Consider the following 22,432-nt stretch of genomic DNA (forward strand, 5'->3'; position numbering starts at 1 on the left):
TCCTAGGCTCATTTATAGTTTATGTCTTGAGCTCCTTGGACATATTTGGAGATCATCAATCAATAAGCATTTATAAAGAATCTACTATGTGCCAATCACTCTGCTAAGCCCTAGGAATGTAAAGACCAAAATGAACCTCTGACCTCAAGTGGCATACATTGTGTGTGTGTGTGTGTGTGTGTGTGTGTGTGTGTGAGGGGTTAATATATTTATTTTCATTTTCAACATTCATTTCTACAAGATTTTAAGTTTCAAATTTTCTCCCCATTTCTCCCCTTCCCCCCCAAGATGACATGCATTCTGATTACCCCTTCCTCTAGTCTGCCTGTCCCTCTATTACCCCACCCCACTTTCTTCTCTCCTTCCCCCTTACTTTCTTGTAGGACAAGATAGATTTCTATATCCCATTGCCTGCATATCATTTCCCAGTTACATGTAAAAACAATTTTTAACATTTGTTTTTAAAACTCTTGAGTTCCAAATTCTCTCCCTTCTTCCCTTCCCAACCACCCTCAGTGAGAAGGCAAACAATTCAATATAGGTTATACATATGTAGTTATGCAAAATACTTCCATAATAATCATGTTGTGAAAGACTGACTGTATTTGCCTCTAACCTATCCAGTCCTTCGTTTATTCTATTTTCTCCTTTGACTCTGTCCCTTTTAAAAAATGTTTGCTTCTGACTACTCCCTAACCCAATCTGTCATCCCCTCCCCTTAACTCGTTTCCCCCCTACTTTCCTGTAGGGCAAGATAGCTGATTGAGTGTGTTTGTTATTCCTTCCTTAAGTCAAATCCAATGAAAGTAAGGTTCACTCATTCCCTCTCCTCTCCCCCCTCTTCTCCATTGTAAAAACTTTTTCTTCTCTCTTTTATGTGAGATAATATATCCCCATTTGATTCTCTCCCTTTCTTCTTCTCCCAATATGTTCCTCTCTCACCCATTAATTTTATATTTTAGATATCATCCCTTCATATTCAACTCACCCTGTGCCATCTATCTCTCTATCTCTCTATCTATCTTCCCTCCGACTACCTAATACTGAGAAAGGTCTCATGAGTTACAAATATCATCTTTCCATGTAGGATGTGAACAGTTCGACTTTAATAAGTCCCTTATGATTTCTCTTTCCCGTTTACCTTTTCATACTTCTCTTGATTATTGTATTTGAAAGTCAAATTCTATTCAGCTCTGGTCTTTTCATCAAGAATGCTTGAAAGTCTTACCTTTTATTGAATTTCCATTTGCCCCCCCCCTGAAGTATTATACTCAGTTTTGTTGGGTAGGGTGTTTCTTGGTTTTAATCCTAGCTCCTTTGACCTCTGGAATATCATATTCCAAGCCCTCTGATCCCTTAATAGAGAAGCTGCTAGATCTTGTGTTATCCTGATTGTGTTTCCACAGTACTCAAATTGTTTCTTTCTGGCTGTTTGCAATATTTTCTCCTTTATCTGGGAACTCTTGAATTTGGCTACAATACTCCTAGGAATTTTCTTTTTGGAATCTCTTTCAAGAGGCTATTGGTGGATTCTTTCAATTTCTATTTTACCCTCTGGATCTAGAATATCAGGGCAGTTTTCCTTGAAAGGTAATTTGTAGGTTCTTTTTTATCATGGCTTTCTGGTAGTTCAGTAATTTTAAAATTATCTCGCCTGGATCTGTTTTCCAGGTCAGTGCTTTTTCTAATGAGGCATTTCACATTGTCTTCTATTTTTTTCATTCTTTTGGTTCTATTTCATAATTTCTTGCTTTATCATAACGTCATTAGTTTCCATTTGCTCCATTCTGATTTTGAAGAAATTATTTTCTTCAGTGAGCTTATGGACCTCCTTTTCCATTTGGTCAGTTCTGCTTTTTAAGGCCTTCTCCTCATTGACTTTTTGGACCTCTTTCACTATTTGGGTTAGTCTATTTTTTCCTCAGAATTTTTTTTGGAGGGTAATTGGGGTTAAGTGACTTGCCCAAGGTCATACGGCTAGTTTTTGTGTTAAGTGTATAAGGCCAGATTTGAACTCACATCCTCTTGACTCCAGGGCTGGTGCTCTATTCACTGTGCCACCTAGATGCCCCAGGATTAGTCTATTTTTTAAGGTGATATTTTCTTCAGCATTTTTTTGGGTCTCCTTTAGCAACCTAGTGACTCATTTTTCATGATTTTCTTGCATCACTCTCATTTCTCTTCCCAATTTTTCCTCTACTTCATTTTCTTTTTTTTTTTTTAAAGTAATTGGGGTTAAGTAACTTGCTCAAGGTTACATGGCCAGTTATTATTTCTGGGTGTGGAGCTGAGTATCTGAGCCCGGATTTGATCCAGGTCACCCCGACACTGGAACCGGTGCTCTTACTCGCTGAGCCACCTGGCCACCCCTAAGCAATTGGGGTTAAGTAACTTGCTCAAGGTTACACGGCCAGGTGTTTCTGGGTGGGTGCTAAGTGTCTGAGCCCAGGATTCGATCTCCAGGTCTTCTCAACACTGGAGCTGGTGCTCTTACTCGCTGTGCTACCTGGCCACCCTATCTACTTCATTTTCAAAATCCTTTTTAAGCTCTTCCATGGCCTGCAACCAATTCATATTTTTCCTGGAGGCTTTTGATGTAGGAGCTTTGACTTTGTTGTCTTCTTCTGATTGTATGTTTTGATCTTTTTTGTCACCAAAGTAAGATTCTATAGTCTTGAGTTTTTCCTGCTGTTTGCTCATATTCCCAGCCACATACTTGACTTTCTAACTCTTTGTCAAGGTAGGACTCTTCTTCCAGTGGTGGTAGGGGCAAGGGTGGGTGTACTGTCCCAAACTTCAGGGGTTTTGTGCAGCTGTTTTCAGAGATACTTCTACAGACCTGTAAATTTTCATCTCTTCCAAGGTGGTATGATCACAGGAGAGGTGTTTATTCCTGTCCTGGCCTGTGAGTGACCACAGCACTCTTTTCTGCCTTGGAACTGTGAGGAGAATTCCCTCTCCACCACAGCCACAAGCTCTGCCACACCAGCACTCCTCCTCATCCCAGGACCAGATACAAGCAGGACAAAGCAAGAGAATCCTGCCTCAGTGACAACAAAGAGGTCCCTAAAACCCCCCTCTGATCAGCTGCTCAATGATCATCTGTGGATTCAGAGCTCTGGAAGCAGCCGCTACTAACCACTAGCACCACTTCTGCCACTCTAGGGCTGGACCATGCACCTCTTTCACCCATGTCCCATAGAGTTTTCTGACTGACTTTCTTTGTCTTTGGTGTTTGTGGGTTGAGAAGTCTGGAACCTGCCTCAGCTGCTGAGGCCTGGTCTAACCCCATCTGTGCTGGCATGGTCTACACTCAACTTTGCTCTGCCCCCAATCTGGTGTGATAAACCTTTCCTGTCAACTTTCCAGGTTATCTTGGGCTGGAGATGTGTTTCACTCTGTCATTTTTGGGTTCTGTAGCTCTAGAATATTAGAGTTATTTTTACAGGTACTTGTAAGGGTTTGGGGAAGAACTCAAGCAAGTCCCTGCTTTTACTCCACCATCTTGGCTCTGCCCCTCAGGGCATACATTCTAATGGGGGAAACAATGTGTGTATGTGTAAATATATCCAGGTGATACATGAAATGAATATAAAATACTTTGGGGGGAGAGAGAGCACTAAAGGGTTGCATTTGAACTGAGGTTAGAAGGAAACTAGTGATTCCAATAAGTGGAAGTAAGAAGGAAGAGCATTCCAGACATGGATTCATCAGCACAAAGGCATGGATACAGGTAAAGGAGGGCTATGTACAAGGAGTATCAAGTAGAGTAGTGTAACTAGACTGTAGATTGCATTTAAGAGAATAATGTATAAGAGAACTGGAAAGATAGGAAGACACAAGGATACATACATATGTACATACATATATATATTTATATACACACATATACATAAAAGCTTTAAGTGCCAAGTAAAGGACTTTCTGCTTGATAATAGAGGTAATAGGAAGCCTCTAGAGTTTACTGAGTAAGCAGGTCCTGGAAGGGGGATGTTATATTAGTCCCAGATGTACAGTTTAGTGACTTTTAAAGGATGGGTTGTAGGGAGAAACTTGAGTAAGGGAGACTAAATAGGAAGGTTTTTCAGTAAGTGAGAAGTAATGAAGGCCTGAAGGCAGAGTTGTGGCTGTATGAAAGGACAGAAGGGGTGTTTATGTAAGAGATGGAAACAACAGGAGCTGACAACCTTTTGGCTCTGTGAGGTGAGTTATGATGAGGAGTTGAGAGTGACTACAAGGTTGTGAACCTGGATTATTGGAAGAATAGTTATGCCCTTTATGGTAGCAGGGAAGTTTAGAACAGGAGAAAGTTTAGGAAGAAAGATAATGAGTTTTGTTTTAGACTTGTCAAGAATTTTAGATGCGTATCAATTCTGGACTTAAATATTAGTAGTCTTGAATCTATACTGCAGAAGAATCATCAAGTCAATCACCAACCATTTATTAAATATCTTATTTGGCCCAGGCACTATGATAAGCACTAGGAATACAAAGAAAGGCAAAAACATTCCCTGAAGGAGTTTACGTTCTAATGGGAGAGATAACGTGCAAACAACCTTATAGGTACAAGATATATTCCGGGTAGATAAAAGTCTCAGAGGAAATGCATCACCTCTCTGTCTTAGACCATGAATTCTTAATTATCCACCTACTTCATTCACTTCCTCTCCAATTGATCTTGCATACAAAATAATCCTCCTAGGACATGGATACAACAGTGTAATTCCTTTATTCATGAATCTTTAGTAGCTCCTTAGATAAAATACTAATTTCTCAGCATCTCATTCTTCCACAGCCTAACTTCTGCTTATCTTTCGCAACTTAACTTCATATTATTCTCTTTCACATACTCTACATTTCTGCTACTATCCTTATGCAGGCCTTTGTCACCTCACACCTTGACCACTGCAAAACCAACTGCTGGTTGGCCTCCCTATCTCAAGTACACTTCATTGTGTACATGAAATGTAAAAGATCTTAAGGAATGCCACTAGCATATTAGTTAGATCCTTTGTGGTGCACCTTTGGGAGAAGATGGACAAGATTTGCACAGTATAAAAATACATATATGGGTTATGATATGTACCAGGACAGAGAATATTGGCATCAGTTAGATGACTGATCCATTGTAGTATAAATTCATATTTCATTATGTGTTCATTATTCTTCCTTCAAAAAACCCTCCTTTCATGCCTCATCATGGCATGGAAATGACCTTGGGGTTCCCAAAGACTTTGCTCATGGAGCACACGCTCAATTAGGTACCACCAAATTGGAAAAGCTCTGAGTATGGGCCTTGTGATGGACTATAAGTCTGTTGTTATCACTGGTTGTCATCATGAAAGCCTTAAAGTGAAGCAGGTAATTTTTTTTTTAACAACAACAGCCTTCAAAGTCTACCTACTAAGGTAGAGTGGTTGTCATCTTTGACATTGGAAAGGGTACCTACATTAACAAAATCGTAGATCCTTACAGTGTTCAAATTATTAAGGTATTCAATTTGTATAAAGATGTCTATAAAAATGTCTCTTTGTGTATACCTTAACAAATTACACAATGTCCCTTTTCTCCTTATCTAGATTCTTTCTATTATTTTGTGGTACTCTTTTTTTTTCCTTGTTGGTACAAGGAAAATTCACTTAGTTGTGATTTTCATAATATTAAAATGTCATAACCAGAATGCCAAAGGAGAGAACTTAGAAGCAATCATTCTATCACACTAAGCTTTATTAACTTCTTTATAGGAGATTCAATTACAGTTTTAGTCTTTACAGTAAAATGATATAGAAAAACCACAAAATTCAAATAAAGTGGATTTTTAATGGATTAAAATAGGTTCTGGGAAGAAAGTTAAGGAAGTTGGGGTTTGGTTTATGAAAGGAAGGAAATGGAAACAACCAGGAACCTTTTGCAGCCAAGTAGATCCCATAGACACAAGGCTTTTGCTATTACTAATGAACTTAGTATAGGATGTGCTAGAAATTTTATAAAAATTTTTGAACTAATTTTTTATTAATGAAAACTCCCAATATTTCTATTTTGTTTCTTGTATTTTTCCCCCTCTGTATGTGTTTGAGAATTTTTTGAGCATTGAAATGGTTTTTCAAGCATAGAAGTTAGACTGATGTGTAATTTTGATTCTTCCAGGAAAGATTTGTATAGGAGAAATCTATATAAGTGTGTGTTAGTATGTGCCAGTAAATGAATCAGTGTAATGGAAACAAGAAACTTCATTTGTGAGACATGCAAGGACTGTGTCTGTTTAGTTTCTTCCAGGAAAACTTGAATACCACTAAAAAATAGTGTGACTGGTAATTTCTGGCAGTTTTTTTTTCCATGTTGCTGCTTTTGTAGAGGGGGTAAGTTTTTTTAAAAGAAATAAACAGAGAAAATAACTTCTAATTCATTATACTACTATAGATATTATTTTACAATATTCTTAACTTAAAACCTTTTGGTCAGTTATATGGGAGTTATTTTTGTTTCTGTGGAGAAGATGTTCTCTAATATAAGTCAAGTAAGTGAAAGGTGTGATTTATGCTGATGAAAAGTGAGTATAACCTTGGTTACCTGGTAACAATATAAACTCCCTCTCTGGTTTCTGTTACATTTATCTATGATAAGGGATCCTGAAAACACTTTTACTTTTCTGTGCCAGGGAATGCTGATAATATATTTGTTTATTTTTGTATAATGCTTTTCATTCTGTTAATTTGGTGATACCAATTCCATGGAGGGATACAAAGAAAATGAAAAATATTAACACTCACCTTTGGGAGTATATAGCTAAGATTAGAATATGTAAATACATGCATGGATGTGAGCACATAAGCTCTTAAGTCTTCAGCTGAACAATTTTAACAGAGGAAAAAGACATGGAATGGAAAAGAAGATTGGGAGGTATACATTTTGAATCAAGAAGTAGCGAGAAAGCATTAAAAATTAATTGGAGACTAATTTAATCCTGAAGAATTGATGGGTCAAATAACAAATCATAAAAATAAAAGATAATTTCACCAAAGAATAACTGTGAATGAGACAACATACTATTGGGATATAACCAAAGTAGTCATTAAGTGACTTAATATGTCTTAAAGCATTTTCATCAACAAAAAAGATCAAACAATTGGGCATCCAATTAAAAATATCCTTTAAAAAACAAATGTTTAAAACTTAAATGTCAAAGTGCAGAAAATCAAAGAAGAAATTAATAACATTGAAAGCAAAAATAAATTGAGTTTTAAATAAGATGAGGTTTTTGTAGGGAGGGGAAATCAATAAATAAAACAATTAGCTAACATTTTTAAAAGGAAAAAGTAAAACCAGATTACTCATATCAATGATAATGAGAAAAATAATTCATTTTAAAAATAAAGAAACATAAAGTAAATTACTAGAAACTATTTTTGCTCCACAGAGCATTGCAGTGAATAGAGTGCCAGGCCTGGAGTCAGGAGTACTCATCTTCCTGAGTTCAAATCTAGCTTCAGACATTTACTAGCTCTGTGACCTGAAAAGTCACTTAAAACTGTTTGCCTCAGTTTCCTCATTTGTAAAATGAGCTGGAAAAGGAAATGACAAGCCACTCTAGTATCTTTGTCAAGAAAACCCTAAATAGGGTCATGAAGCAACTGAATGACATTTTGTCCCACTTATACTTCAATAAAACTGGCTACTTAAATGAGTGAATAATTAACAAAATATAAAATACTCATATTAACAAAATGAGAGTGGAAAATTTAAATAACTTCTATCTCAGAAAAAGAAAATGAATGAGTTGTAAATAAAACTACAAACTTTTTGGAAGAACCTAATAAATTATAAAGTTAATTCACTTTTCTTTTTTAAGAAAGGAAAATCAAATTTTATAAAAAAAAATTTTAAAGGAAGCTCTGCATCAATTGAAGAGGAAATAAAGAAAATCATCAGAAGCCATTTTGCCAAATTATATGCTAACAAATGTTGTAAAGACAAACAACTTTGAAACACTTTGAATAATGCAGTAACAAACTATTATAAAGCACACTACCCATCTACTGATAGAGGCTATAGGCTGAAAATACAGAATGAAACATACATTTTTGGACACAGCCAATGTGAGAATTTGTTTTGCTGGTGTATGCATATTTGTTAGAAAGGTTATATCTTGGTGTAGGGGCAGGGAGCTTGAAAAACAGAAGCTAGAAAAAAATAAGTGTTAATTGAAAAAAAATAAAGGTTTAAAAATTAGTTTGGAAAATTTATGTGGTAGGAGGAGGGTTTAGCAAGCACTTGATCAATCAATCAATAAGCATTTATTAAGTTCCTCTTATGTGCCAGGCACTGTGTTAGGCATTGGGAATATAGGAAAGATTTGCAAATTATAGCCCATGGAAAAATCCAGCCTGCTGATCATTTTTGTATGACTCATGAACTAAACATGTTTTTTTTCATTTTTGAATATTTTATGATTTGAAAATTATATGAAATTTAAATTTCAGGAACTATTATTAAAGTTGTTTGGGAACACAACCACACTTGCTCATTTATGGATAAAATCTACCTTTGGTTACTTTGTTGCTACAATGGCAGAGTTGATTGGTTACAACAGGAGACCATATGTAATGCTTTCATCACTTCACACTACTGCTCAGCATACTACAAATTGCAGTAACATTTATAACTTGACAGCATTTCAAACCCCATCCATATTGCCATACTGTGATTTTTTTTTTTACTAGTGCATACCCATCATGTCAAAACAAAAAGAGAAGGGGGGGGGGGGAGTTTCATTGTGATGTTTTAAGTTCAGGGCTGAGATTTTTCTGAAGAAAAACCTCCTTCAACCACTATTATTATTGAATACTGAATGGTTTTGGAAATTAGCTCTTGCTATCAACTTGGTAACATTCTCAGTGAATTAAACCTAAAATTACAAGGCAAAGTAGTATTTATATGAGAACCTTTACCTTGGTAAAGTCAGTCCCACAATAACTAATGTTGTTTAGATCACAAATAATGTCAATCTGCTTTATATACTTCCTTTGCTATAAAAAATTAAGACAAGAAGCAAGATCGCGATTTCTATGCACATTTATAGTGGATATGTTTTCAGAGATCAAAGTACAGTTTTGGTAGCATTTTTTGGACTTTGATTAAAATGTAAAAGATATTTTCATAGTCCAAATTCCATTTAACTATGCATTTGAACCCTACTTTATCTTCAATTGGAAGTGATTGCTCTGTAATGTAATAACATGCTAATAGGCAGATATCAAGAGAAGAATCTGAAAATTCTGTAAATGCTTTCTATGTGAAGAATTTCTGTGTGAGGAACAATTAAGATCGTATAGATTGATATCAGTAGTTGGCAGTACCTGTCTTTGTAAAAAGATGAAATGAACAAAATCTCATACAGATCAACATTAGCAGATGAATATTTGCAACTGATTTTGCTAGATAACACACTTTGAACCTGAGCTAAGCAAAATTTATCCCCCTCAGAAAAAAATTCCATTCTTCTCATTAGTAGACTTGTATTACAAGAAATTATACTAAATAATTTTATCAATAAAAAATTTGTCAAAATTTGTTTTCTCTCTTATATAAGTATGTACATAATGTCCTCCTCAGTTTTGCCTCTTGGCCAGAAAAGTCTACAATGTTTAGTATCTGGTCCTTTATAGAAAAAAATTTGCCAACCCCTGCTCAAGAGAGGAAAAACACTATGTACATAGCTGAGGTCACAGGTTCCCCATACCTACCCTAGAGGGAATCAGAAAAAGGCTTCATGTTGAAGCTGGTATTTCATCTGAGCCTTAAAAGCAGCCAGGGATTCCAAGAGATAGAAATGAATAGAGAATATATTCCAGGTATAGGGGACAGCCAATGTCAAGGCACAGCAATACAAAATGGATTGTGATGGAACAGTAAGAAGGCGACTTTGGCTGCATGATAGTGTTGATGAAAAGAAGTCATTTGTAGTAAAACTGGAAAAGTGACACATGCAGCCAGCTTGTGAAGGGCTTTAAATGCCAAAAGAGAAACTTACATTCAATCCTGGAGATAATTGATAGCCACTGAAGTTTATTAAGGAGAGGAATGAGATAGATCTGTGCTTTAGGAAAATCACTTTGTCATCTCTGGAGGATGGATTATGTAGCAAAGGAGAGGAAAATCTGTTCCAGTACATTTATTTAAGATTAATTCAAAGGGAAGAGAGACAAGAGCATAGCAGCATGATGAAAGACATGGGTTCACATTCCCTCTGCCACTTACTATTCATGTGATTATGGACAAGTCTTGTAACTTCTCCACTCCTGTTTCCTCATTTATAAAATGAGTGCAGTATTCTAGTCATAATTCTACTGCTAAATAACCTTATGATCTTGGGCAATTCACATAAACTTCCTCGACCCTAGTTTTCTCATCTAAAAATGAGGTAGATACTAAGTTACTAAGATCCTTTCCAGCACTGATTGTTAAATATGTGCACTTATTCAAGTATATATAACATATAGGAACAAATAACCTTAGAACATTAACTTCTTTACTTCCTCACTTCAATATTTGTCTGCTAATAGTGTTATATGATTCTATGTCAGGATCACATTTCTTGATTTGTTTTCTATTACTTGTTTCAAGGAAGTAAATCAGCATGAGACTGAAAAGTTTGTAGGAGAAATGAAGAAACAGTAGGATAAAAAAATAAATAAGGAGGGGAGGAAGATAAAAGTCTATTGGGACATTAAAAAAAAGTTTAGATACCAGCTTTGATAGTAGGTTATTGTTCCTTTGTAGTCTTAATAAGCTGCTGATTTTTTTCCTTCCATTAGAAATCTACCATCATGTTTTATAAAGAAGCTGATTCTGCTGTTTCTTTACTTTTTAAATTTCTCATTTCATGCTTATTAAACTAGAATAAAGGGAAATTTATGAAGAAAATAAGTGTAGGTAGCTTTTTCTGAGCATGTTTTTGAAGAAATTTGTTAAATATACGCATGTATACATATATATTTGCATATATATGTATGAAAAATAGTTCGCTACATTTAGCAAACTTCCTAACTTCTTAAACTTCCTTTAAGTTTTAACTGAAGTATTACCTCCTACAAGAGAATTTTCCTGATTCCCTCTTTGCCACTTCAGTGTCCTTAAAAAAAAAGTACTGATAGGGGCGGCTAGGTGGCTCAGTGAATAGAGCACAAGCCCTGGAGTCAGGAGGACCTGAGTTCAAATCCAGCCTCAGACACTTAACACAAAAACTAGTTGTGTGACCTTGGGCAAGTCACTTAACCCCAATTGCCCTCCAAAAAGCAAAAAAAAAAAGTATTGATTTATCTATATTTTATCTCTCTTCTCTCCCTTCCAATAGCATAAGTTTCTTAAGGGTAGTAACTTTTTCATTTTGTATTTGTATCTCCAGCATCTATAATAGGAATTTACACATAGTAGAAAGTTAATAATAACATCCTATATTTCTCAAAGACTTTATAGAGATGAAAAAGTAGTCGATAGTGACTGATAATATTGCCATCTGTACTTTGTACTGATAGTTACTGATAATACTATTAGTTTTTCTTCCCACTTTTCATCATCTCTTCTTTTCAATTTATTGACAATTCCTTAATGCTTTCTAAATTGTATTACCTCTAGAACATCTTTTTTGTGTATATTTTTATTATTTTCCACCACTTTTCCTAATGTCATTTTATTAGTGCCACTTCTTTATACAGCATGTTAGGGACAAATACTACCATCCAAATGAGGTAGCTTCGTTGTCACAGTGAAAATAGTCATAGAAACAATGGGAGATTTGTTCCATTTTCATCTATTTGTTGTTCTCTCAATTTCATCTGTAGTTTTGGAATATACTGGCTTAGTTGACTAGAATTTTCTGCGTATTTTTATATACATTGATCTTGTTTATTTTTTGAGGTGATACTGGTTATAATTATCTACCGCCTTTATAATATTTTGCAGATAGGTTTATTTTGTAAACTAAAAGTGTCCTCTTGGATGTTATGTCTTCCTGATTATGAAAGACATTGGATGTTTGCTGTAGAGGCTGTTTCTGGGACTTTTTGACATTCCTGTTGTGACAATTGCTTTACCAATTAACTTTTCATAGGAAAGTTGTAGGTAGGCATCTTTTCCTAATGTCTTGCACATTCCAAATGTTTTGCACATTTGGAGCATCAATAATGTTTTGAATAGGTAAATTTGGATCTGTTGTAATTTCACACAGAGTAAATTTCCCATTTTTTGTTTGATATTGATTTTGACCTTTGCCATAACTCATGACCTGTGGCCCACAGGGGCATACCAAAGGATTTCAGGCAGCCCACAGAAAATGTTGAGGAAAATATCCTTTGTATGTAGAAGAAATCCTTTGGCAAACTGCAGGTTGTGTAGACCTGATGTAACTAGTCAGTGGTCCAACCACATATCAATAGGTACCCCCATATAAGGTACTGCCTTATAAGCAATCACTTACTTGTCAATTTTACTTTTTGGGATGTGATATTTTTTGAAATATTTAAAAACTTATTTTAAGGCTTATTCTTATACCAGTCTATTAAAAATGGTTTAAAAACCATAAACTCTCTAGAACCATGACTATCTATTATCACCTATCAGAATTATCAATATTAACAAATATAATGAGCTCAGTCATGATTTTACAACTAAAATAATTCCTTATTTACTACCATTACCATTGACTAGCAAATTCCAACAAATGTGAAACTATATTTTTCTTTTCCCCCATATATTGTAACAAGGGCATTATCTTCTCTATTGAATTGTAAACTCTTTGGGAGCAAAGACTATATTTTATTTGTTTGTTATTCACACAACATCTAGTAAAATGCACTGCATGTAGTAAGTACTCAGTAAACATTGAATAAATGAACTGATTCTTCTGGATAGAAGTCTAAATCACCTAGAAACAAACTTTTCCCTTTGATATGAGATTTGACTTATTTAACTTCTACTTCTTTTTTTTTTCCTTTTTTGCCTTTTGGAGGGCAATTGGGGTTAAGTAACTTGCCCAAGGTTACACGGCTGGTATTTTTGTGTGGGTGCTAAGTGTCTCAGCCTGGAACCAAACTCGGGTCCTCCAGACTGCAGGGCCAGCGCTTTACTCACTGCGCCACCTAGCCACCCCTTTTAACTTCTACTTCTTATGTGCAAGATTTCTATAGTACATTGAAACTAGAAAATTAGTTCTGTAGTTTTCTGTTTTAAACTGTAAGCAAAGGTAACTCAAGTATTTTAAAATGTCTTTTTTTTTTTTTTTTGCTTTTTGGAGGGGGGAAGGCAGGGCAATTGGGTTTAAGTGATTTGCCCAAGGTCACACAGCTAGTAAAGTGTTAAGTGTCTGAGGTCAGATTTGAACTTAGGTTCTCCTGACTCCAGGGCTGGTGCTCTAATTCACTTCACCACCTAGCCACTGCTAAAAATTTATTTTCAACAAGAAGATAGTTTTTAGTAACCCTAAAACAATTTTATTAAAAAGATAGAAGCCAGACTTCAAGGTGTTAAGAAATTAATGGATGAACAGAAAGTAGATATTCAGTGACTGGTAGAATTTAGTTAATGTATCAAGAAGATAGAAGGCATGATAAAAGGATTGGAGACAATTATATGTGGCTTCTTTGGGAACAGAAAGTAGACTAATCTGGCTGGTGCAAATGATTTTTGACAAGGGAAGGAGATAAAATTGGAAAGTTGGGGCCAAATTGCAGTAGGCTTTCAATTCCATGTGAACAATTTTGGTCTTTTTGTTGTAATAGGATATCATTGAAAATGATATGATGAAAACAATTAAAACTTAATTTACTGTGTTATATGATTTAAATTCTTTTTTTTTAAAGAATTAGTTATGCATGGCCATAGTAATTTAAAGCATAATTGAAATGGTATTGGAATTAATTCCATAAAATTAATTCAGTAAATCCAATAAAAGTACCCATTCTCTTAATATGAAGCAATGATTATTTAATTCTTTTAAAATCAAAAGAATTAAATAATTATTCTAAGATATTAGAGGCCAGATTTTTGGTTATTACTATTCAAGTTTTTCTTTTCCCCAAGAGTACAAGTAAAATATTTAAGTTAATGTTTGAGTTAGGTAGATTTCAAAAAGGACTATGTTTACATGGTAGTTTATTCAGGAAAGCTCTTTTGGAGGGATTAGTCACTCACAGTGAAAACTTTTTTTGTTTTGATTTGATTTTTTAGAAATTCTAAAACATGGGGACACAAATGAGCCATGTCAAAATTAAATAAATAAATATTTTAAAAAACAAATGAGCCATATTGTTTCATGAAGTTTTAAGGAAATTTCCAAAATTCATTGGTAGATCAGCTGTTGTACAAGTATTCTATCTATGCTTTGGTAGTACATTACAGTTGAGTCAGAAATTATGCTAAAAAGTTTTAGGTATAAAGTGCTACTACTTGGCAATTTGCAAACTTGAGATAGTGCCAGAGTTTTCACTGGGCCAAAATTTAGTTTTATAATTTCCCAAAACCTACTTTCTCAGAAATCCTGCTCCCAGGGCAAAATTGGCAGAACACTAAGTCTATTTCTGTGGAAGATCCTTATTATTCATGATAATCTATGTCTTGTATTAGTAAATATCTATTTTATTGGTCTTTTTTTGTACTTCAAATTCTTGTATTGAAATATTGTATGTTGATTACTGTTGTGGTTTAGTTAATTGATTCTAAAGTCAATAAGATCTATGTTACAAATTATTTGGATTATTTAATCCCCAAACATCCCAAACCCTTTGTCATTTTCGGTTACTATTAGTGCTCTCTCCCAAAAATATGACTAAATTTTCCATGACAAAAAATGCAGATATTTCTTGGTTAAGAGTGGTGCATATTTGGAACTATACTTACTACTAGGAAATAGAATTTTTAAAGCTTCCTCAAATAATTAGGCAAATTAACAATTCACCCCTTTTGGGAACATGACTAGTATGTAGATTCATTTTTATTAACTCTGTGCATTTGTAATGAGGAAGGGTTTTTGTTTTTGTTTTGTTTTTAACTATTAGGTACAGTACTAATCGAGGGTGAAGGAAAAGGAAAACTAATACTGTTGTTCAGTCATTTTTCAGTCATATCTAACTCTTAATGTAATGGTGATGCCCAAAATAGAAAAAGTAAAGAAAGGAGTGTAATTGCAGCACTTTTTAAATCACAGAAGAGAGTCTTATACAGCAGAGCTAAATCATTCTTACCTTTACTACCTCACATAATAGAAACAGAGAATGCTAAATTAAGTAAATGACCTGCCCAAAGTAGCATAGTGGTGGAGCTAGAATTATAAATCAAATCTCCTGACTCCTTATCCAGTGCACTTACATACTGATACTTCATACTTCAGTACTTTGCTAGCATTACATTTACATTATTCTAGCATGAAGTAGAACTGTTCTTTTTAAAGAATCTTTGTACTCACTAAACTCTAGGTTGCCCTCCTTGCTGTGTACGTTGAGATTTAGTTTCTATAGTCTAACTTTGCTTCAGTTGAAAAGAAACTAGAAATTAAAGGCTCTAATGCTCAACTCTACAATCTTTGATTTATGTGGCCTATAACTTCTCCTGAGGGTACTGAATTATTTTTAGCATGCTAGCTTCATAATCTTGTGCAGAAAACTGAAACCAAAGAGTGTGGGTATGCTTTAATCACTACTTTTAGAGAACATGAGTTACTTATAAGTTAGCTTTTTACATAATAATACTTTGCATTTATAGCATGTCTTATATACAGATTTCTCAGTGCTTTAGTATTGATTCATTAATTCCAATGGAACCTTTGTAATACAATATTATTATGACTCTTTTAAAGCTGGAGAAGCTGAGGTATATGTTAGTTGTTGCTAAAATGTACCCATGTGGGGGCGGCCAGGTAGCACAGCGAGTAAGAGCACCGGCTCCAGTGTTGAGAAGACCTGGAGATCGAATCCCGGGCTCAGACACTTAGCACCCACGCAGAAACACCTTGCTGTGTAACCTTGAGCAAGTTACTTAACCCCAATTGCTTAGGGGCAGCCAGGTGGCTCAGTGAGTAAGAGCACCGGCTCCAGTGTCGGGCTGACCTGGATCAAATCCGGGCTCAGATACTCAGCACCACACCCAGAAATAACTGGCTGTGTAACCTTGAGCAAGTTATTTAACCCTGATTGCTTTAAAAAAAAAAATGTACCCATGTGGTAAGCAAATAGCATTAAGATAACAGAATCTAGTAGTACTTTTTGCTAGTCTTTATTTTCAGTAACTGAAAATCAAGTTCTTGTGTGTGTGTGGGGGGTAAGATGGCGGCATAAAAGCCGGAAAACTCCATGCACCCCCCTATAATCTCCTCAAATACCTATTAAAAATGACTCTAAACAAACAGAGCTACAGAACCCACAAAGTGACAGAGAGAAAAAAAACCTCCCACTGAAGATAACCTGGCAGGCCAGCAGGAAGGATCCATCACAGCATGCTGGGAGCAGCACCCAGCCTCAAGTGAGCTCATGGTTTTAGCTCCAGGGTGCCCCAACCAGCCTCAGCTAGAGGGACTCCAGGAGAGTAGATCACCAGCAGCTGTGATGGTTTCCAGAATTATCAGCCCATAAATGCTAAAGACAAATGAGAGGTCAGTGTAGACTTAGTGAGGTCAGGGAGTCTGGGAGTGTGGTGTGGCCTCTTTCCCGGGAGGGAAAAGAGGCTGAGGCATGGCTGCTTCAGAACTCGGGGGACCAAGTGTCCAGTCTGAGGGGTAATCACTCTTGCTTTAACCTTGGATCTGGATCACTGTCTAGGGTGGAGGTCCTGAGGTGTATGACTGGTGCCAAAGCCAGTGGAGGCTTATGAGAGGCACCCAACTAATAGCTCCGGCAGCTGTGAAAACCTCAGCAATTTGGGACAAAGCTTTCCTCTCTGGAAGCAGAGTTCTACTGTGGGAAAAAGCTCAAAAGTCAAATAATTGAGTGGCAACACAAGCAAGCAAAGGAAGCAAAGCAAGCACAGCAATGGGACTTTTTGGGGACAAAAAAGATCAAAGCATGGAACAAGAGGAAGGCAACACTGTCATAACTCCTATACCAGAAGCTTCCGAGAAAAGAAAAAAGCTGCTTATAGGCCATAAAGGAGCTCAAGAAGGATTTTGAAACCCAAATAAGAGAAATGGAGGAAAAATTGGGAAGAGAAATGATAATGATGCAAGAAAATCATGAAAAATGAGTCAACAACCTGACTGAAGAAAATAACACCTTAAAAAACAGACTAGCTCAAATGGCAAAAAAGGCCCAAAAAGACAATGAGGAGAAGAATGCCTTAAAAAGCCAAATTTTCCAGATGAAAAAATAATCTCAAAAGCTCACTGAAGAGAATCATTCCTTCAGAATTAGATTGGAGCAAATGGAAGCTAGTGACTTTATGAGAAATCAAGATACTTTTAAGCAGATCCAAACAAATGAAAAAAATAGAAGGCAATGTGAAATATCTCACTGGAAAAAAACAATGACCTGGAAAATAGATCCAGGAGAGATAATTTAAAAATTCTTGGGCTACTTGAAAGCCATGATCAAAACAAAAACCTAGAAATCATCCTTCCGGAAATTCTCAAGGAAAATTGCCCTGATGTTTTAGAACCACAAAGGGCAAAATAGAAATCGAAAGAATCCACCAATTACCTCCTGAAAAAAATCCCCAAAAGAAAACGCCTAGTGGGGCAGCCAGGTGGCACAGTGAGTAAGAGTGCCAGCCCTAGAGTCGGGAGAACTGGGATGGAATCCGGGCTCAGATACTTAGCACCCACCCAGAAACACCTGGCCATGTAACCGTGAGCAAGTTACTTAACCCCAATTGCTTAGTGGTGGCCAGGTGGCACAGTGAGTAAGAGCACCAGCCCCAGAGTTGGGAGACCTGGGATCGAATCTGGGCTCAGATACTTAGCACCACACCCAGAAATAACTGGCTGTGTAACCTTGAGCAAGTTACTTAAAAAAGTAGGAATATTATAGCCAGGTTCCACAGTTCCCAGATCAAGGAGAAAATATTACAAGCAGCTAGGAAGAAACAATTTGAATATTGTGGAAACACAATCAGTATAACAAAGGATCTGGCAGCTTATACATTGAGGGATCAAAGGGCTTGGAATATGATATTCTAGAGGTCAAAGGAGGTGGGATTAAAATCAAGAATCACCTACCCAGAAAAACTGAGCGTAATGTTTCAGGGGAAAATATGGTCATTCAATGGAATAGAGGACTTTCAAGCGTTCTTGATGAAAAAAAAAAAGAGTTGAATAGAATATTTGACATTCAGATACGAGAAGCATGAGAAAGGTAAACAGGGAAAAGAAATCATAAGGAACTTAGCAAAGTTGAACTACTTACAGTCCTACATGGAAAAATAATAATTGTTACTTATGAAACTTTTCTCAATATGAGAACAGTTGAAGGGAATATAAATGTGTATATATGTATATAATATATATGTATGCATATATATACATGTCTTTATAGGAAGGTATGTGGGCATATGAATACATATGTGAGTATGTATATATATATATATATGTGTATAGGTATATATAGACAGAGGGCACAGGACCAATTGAATAGGAAGGAATGATACTTAAAAGGTGAAATTGAGAGGTGAGAGAGGAATATGATGAGAAGAGATGGGGAGAGACAAAATAGGGTAAATTATCTCATATAAAAGAGGCAAGAAAAAACTGTTACAATGGAGGATAAGAACAGGAAGGCAAAAGGGAATACGTCAACCTTATTCTCGTTGAATTTGGCTTAGGGAGGGAATGACATATGCACTAAATAGGGCATCTTGCCCTACAGGAGAGTAGGGGGAAGGGGATGAGAGGGGGGATGATGGAAGGGAGGGCAGGCTTGGGGGGAGGGAAGTTGGAAGCATACACTTTTGAAAAGGTACAGGGTCAAAATAGAAAATAGAACAAGTGGGGGGTGGGATAGGATGGAGGGAAATATAGTCAGTCTTTCGTAATATATCCACTATGGAAATGTTTTGCTTAGCTACACATGTACAATCTATATTGAATTGCTTATCTTCCCAGTAAGGGTGGGTGACATGGGATCAAGGGAAAGAATGTGGAATTCAAAGTTTTAAAATCAAATGTTTAAAAATATTTTTTACATGCATCTAGGAAATAAGATATACAGGCAGTGGGGTATAGAGATCCATCTTGCCCTACTGGAAAGTCAGAGGGGGAATGGTGGAGGGGAGGATATAGGAGAGAGCAGATTGGGGGGCATATACAGTGGGATCGCTGTTTTGGGGTGATGGGTAGGGGAAAGATGGGGAGAATTTATAACTCAAAATCTTGTGGAAATGAATGATATAAACTAAAAATAAACAAAATTTAATTAAAAAAAAGAAAATCAAGTTCTTTGATTAGACAATCCTCATTATGGTAAAGTTAGGTGAAGTTTTTGCTAAGTGAAGCTGCAGACAGTTCCTAACTTATGATAGTACTGTTTTCTGACAATATTTTTTCTCTTTGAAACAATATGGAATAGCTAGGTTCCCTGGCCAGAGCAGAGAAACTTATTTAATTTAGATGTATCTTAAGAGAAGAATTAATGATTACTATACTATATAACTATAATAGTTAAATATAGCTATATAATGTAGTTATATGATTATGATATAATTTATAATAGTGTTTCTATAGGGAGCAGTATGTATTCAAAATTCCATTGTGTTGGGGCAGCTAGGTGGTGCAGTCAATCAGGAGGACCTGAGTTCAAATCCAGCATCAGACATTTAACACTTACTAGCCATGTGACCTTGGGCAAGTCACTTAACCCCAAATCCCTCCAGCAAAAAGAAAAAGTTCCATTGTGTAGTGCCAGGAACAGTAGAGGGCTTTGGGACTCCCTGTCTCAGACATTTCACCCCTACTCCCACCTTCACACACATATCTCTGCAAGGCAATGAAATCTTTCCTATTTTCAAGGAATTGATATTAACTCTGCCTTTAGTTTTTCCACAAATGGTCGCCCATGCCTGGAATGTATCCCATCCTGACTGCCACCTTTTAGAATCCCTAGCTTCTGGGGTGGCTAGGTGGCATAGCAAATAGAGCACCGGCCCTGGAGTCAGGAGGACCTGAGTTCAAATCTGGCCTCAGACATTTGACACACTAGCCGTGTAACTTTAGGCAAGTCACTTAACCTCAATTACCCTCCAAAAAGCAAAAAAAAAAAAAAAAAAAAAAAAAAGAATCCCTAGCTTCCTTCAAAGTTCAGCTCAGGCACCACTTCCTCTGTAAGACCTTACCCCTCAATTTTTTTAAAAAAATATTTTGTTTTAATCGTTCAGGATCTGCTTACTTCCCCTCCTACTCAAACCCCTACCTGCAATTGAGAACATTAAAAAAAAATCACAAGCATGTATAGTTAATTAAACTAAATTTCTACATTGCCCGTGTCCAAAAAAATTGTCCCATTTTATATTAAGCCCTTCACCTCTCTCTCAGGAGGTGAGTATCTTGCTTCATCATTAATTCACTGAAATTCTGATTGATCATTATGCTGATAAGAATTCAGCACAACAGTATTTCATTATATTTATACACTATGTCTTGTTTATCCATTCCTCAAATTATGGGCACCCTCTCAGATTCCCATTCTTTACTGCCTCAAAAAAAAGCTTTATTTTTTTTATCCTTAGAATTTGTTTTACTTAGGACTAATTCCTCCCTTAGTCTACCCTCCCTCCAATTCCCTTCTCCCCTTTGTCTCCTATTTCTCTTTGTGTAGCTTGATTATGTGAAATAATTTCTCCTAATTTTCAGTATGAACTCCTCTCCCCACTCCTTCTTCCTTGTTTATATAGTTTTATATTTGTGTACCCTGATTATGTGAAATAATTTCCCCTGATTTTCCTTTCCTTCTCCACCTACCCCCTTATATTCTCTCTCTCTCTCTCTCTCTCTCTCTCTCTCTCTCTCTTTCCCCCTCCCTCCCTCTCTCTATCACTCTCTCCACTCCTTTTTTAAGATCATCAAGATATAACAGAACCATTCCCTGGCTTTATCTAGTTAGATTCCCTCTATATATGAACCTTTATGATAATAAGACTCAGAAGAGATAGATGTATCATCTCCCTATATTAGAATGTAAGTAGTTTATCCTCATCCTGTCAGTTATCATTGTTCATTCACATTTGTAACTTCATGTTTCTCTTTACTAGTGTGTGTGAACTTCAGGTTTCTCGAGAGCTTTGGTTTTATCAGAAATGCTTGGACATCCTCCATTTCAATAAAAGTTCTTTCACCACACACAGTCCAAGGCTTCTTGACCTGAGACATCACTTCCCTGAACAAGTTCCATTCATATTTTGCTCTGGATCTGTGACCTAGAACTGGTGACAAAATTGCTAGTTGGCACCTGTCCCTGCCCTGGTGCCCCAGTATGGTCTTGGACTTCCCATTGTGGTGGTATATAATCTTTTTTAGGTTACTGCAGTGATCCTGATTCTCAATAACCAAAGGCTTCTCAGTCTCCCTGTCCCAAGCTGAGGTGAACAAACGTATATTTATGACTTTTTCTGTATTCTTCCTTCAGAATTCAGACTGTTGCATTTTCTAGATCTGTTTAGAGAACTCTTTTGGAGAAAAACTCACCTGACTGCTTCTTCCTAATCTGCCATTACTTATTAAAGGGAAGGAAATGGAGAAATGATGTATATACAAAAAGTGGGCTTTAGAAGAGATGACTGAAGATAGATGGTTGAAATTGTAGAACTGGGAAAAGAAGGGAGGTCACAATGTATGGAAGTTCATCTTTGTTCTTGAAAGTTCTATCCAACCTTCTCTGTACCACATGTAAGCTTGTGGCTAATGCCTCTGATTTTCCTTCCCTTTAACAAGGAATTCTCAGTCCCTTTCTCCCTTTTTCTCCTGCCTGACCCCACTATTTATTCGACTCTATGGTAAAAACCAACTTTCTGATGGTTAATATTGGATATTTGGACTAATCAGGCTATTCAACATTTCATAGGAAAATCTAGATTCTTTCTTGTATTATCCTCTAGACATTTTGTCAGTCTCTGGAGTAAAGATAAGTTTGGGTAGGGCAGAAGGGAAGATGAGGGGATGAGATGGAGGCTACTACCAGCAAGGAATCTTTGTACTGGGAGAGTGTTTCCTTAACATTTTGCAATTCCTTATTCTCTCTTCTTCCCTAGCTATTCACTGCTTATCTTGCCACTATAGATACAAACCTAAACATAGGACTAAAATGAAGTAAGAAGAGAACTTATCCTTGGCAAATGAAGGGACTACAGCATCAAAGGGGAGAAAAAAGTGAGAGGAAGTTCATCTAGTGTAATGGAAAGATTGCTGAAATAGGAAGTGAGGACATGGGAGCTCGAGGCTCCGTTCTGCTCTTTATCTTTGCCAAGG

General features: G+C 36.3%; 1 protein-coding gene across 5 annotated transcripts in view; it reads left to right on the forward strand.

Annotated features, from left to right (window-relative positions):
* GNAS (GNAS complex locus) overlaps positions 1-22,432 on the forward strand; it is a 320,342-nt gene that overhangs the window by 249,517 nt on the left and 48,393 nt on the right. The window lies entirely within an intron of this gene.

Source organism: Petaurus breviceps, unplaced genomic scaffold, assembly GCF_028583685.1.
Source record: "Petaurus breviceps papuanus isolate PSGF00001 unplaced genomic scaffold, PetGlider_PUasm1.0 90847, whole genome shotgun sequence".
Classification (NCBI taxonomy): Eukaryota; Metazoa; Chordata; class Mammalia; order Diprotodontia; family Petauridae; genus Petaurus; species Petaurus breviceps.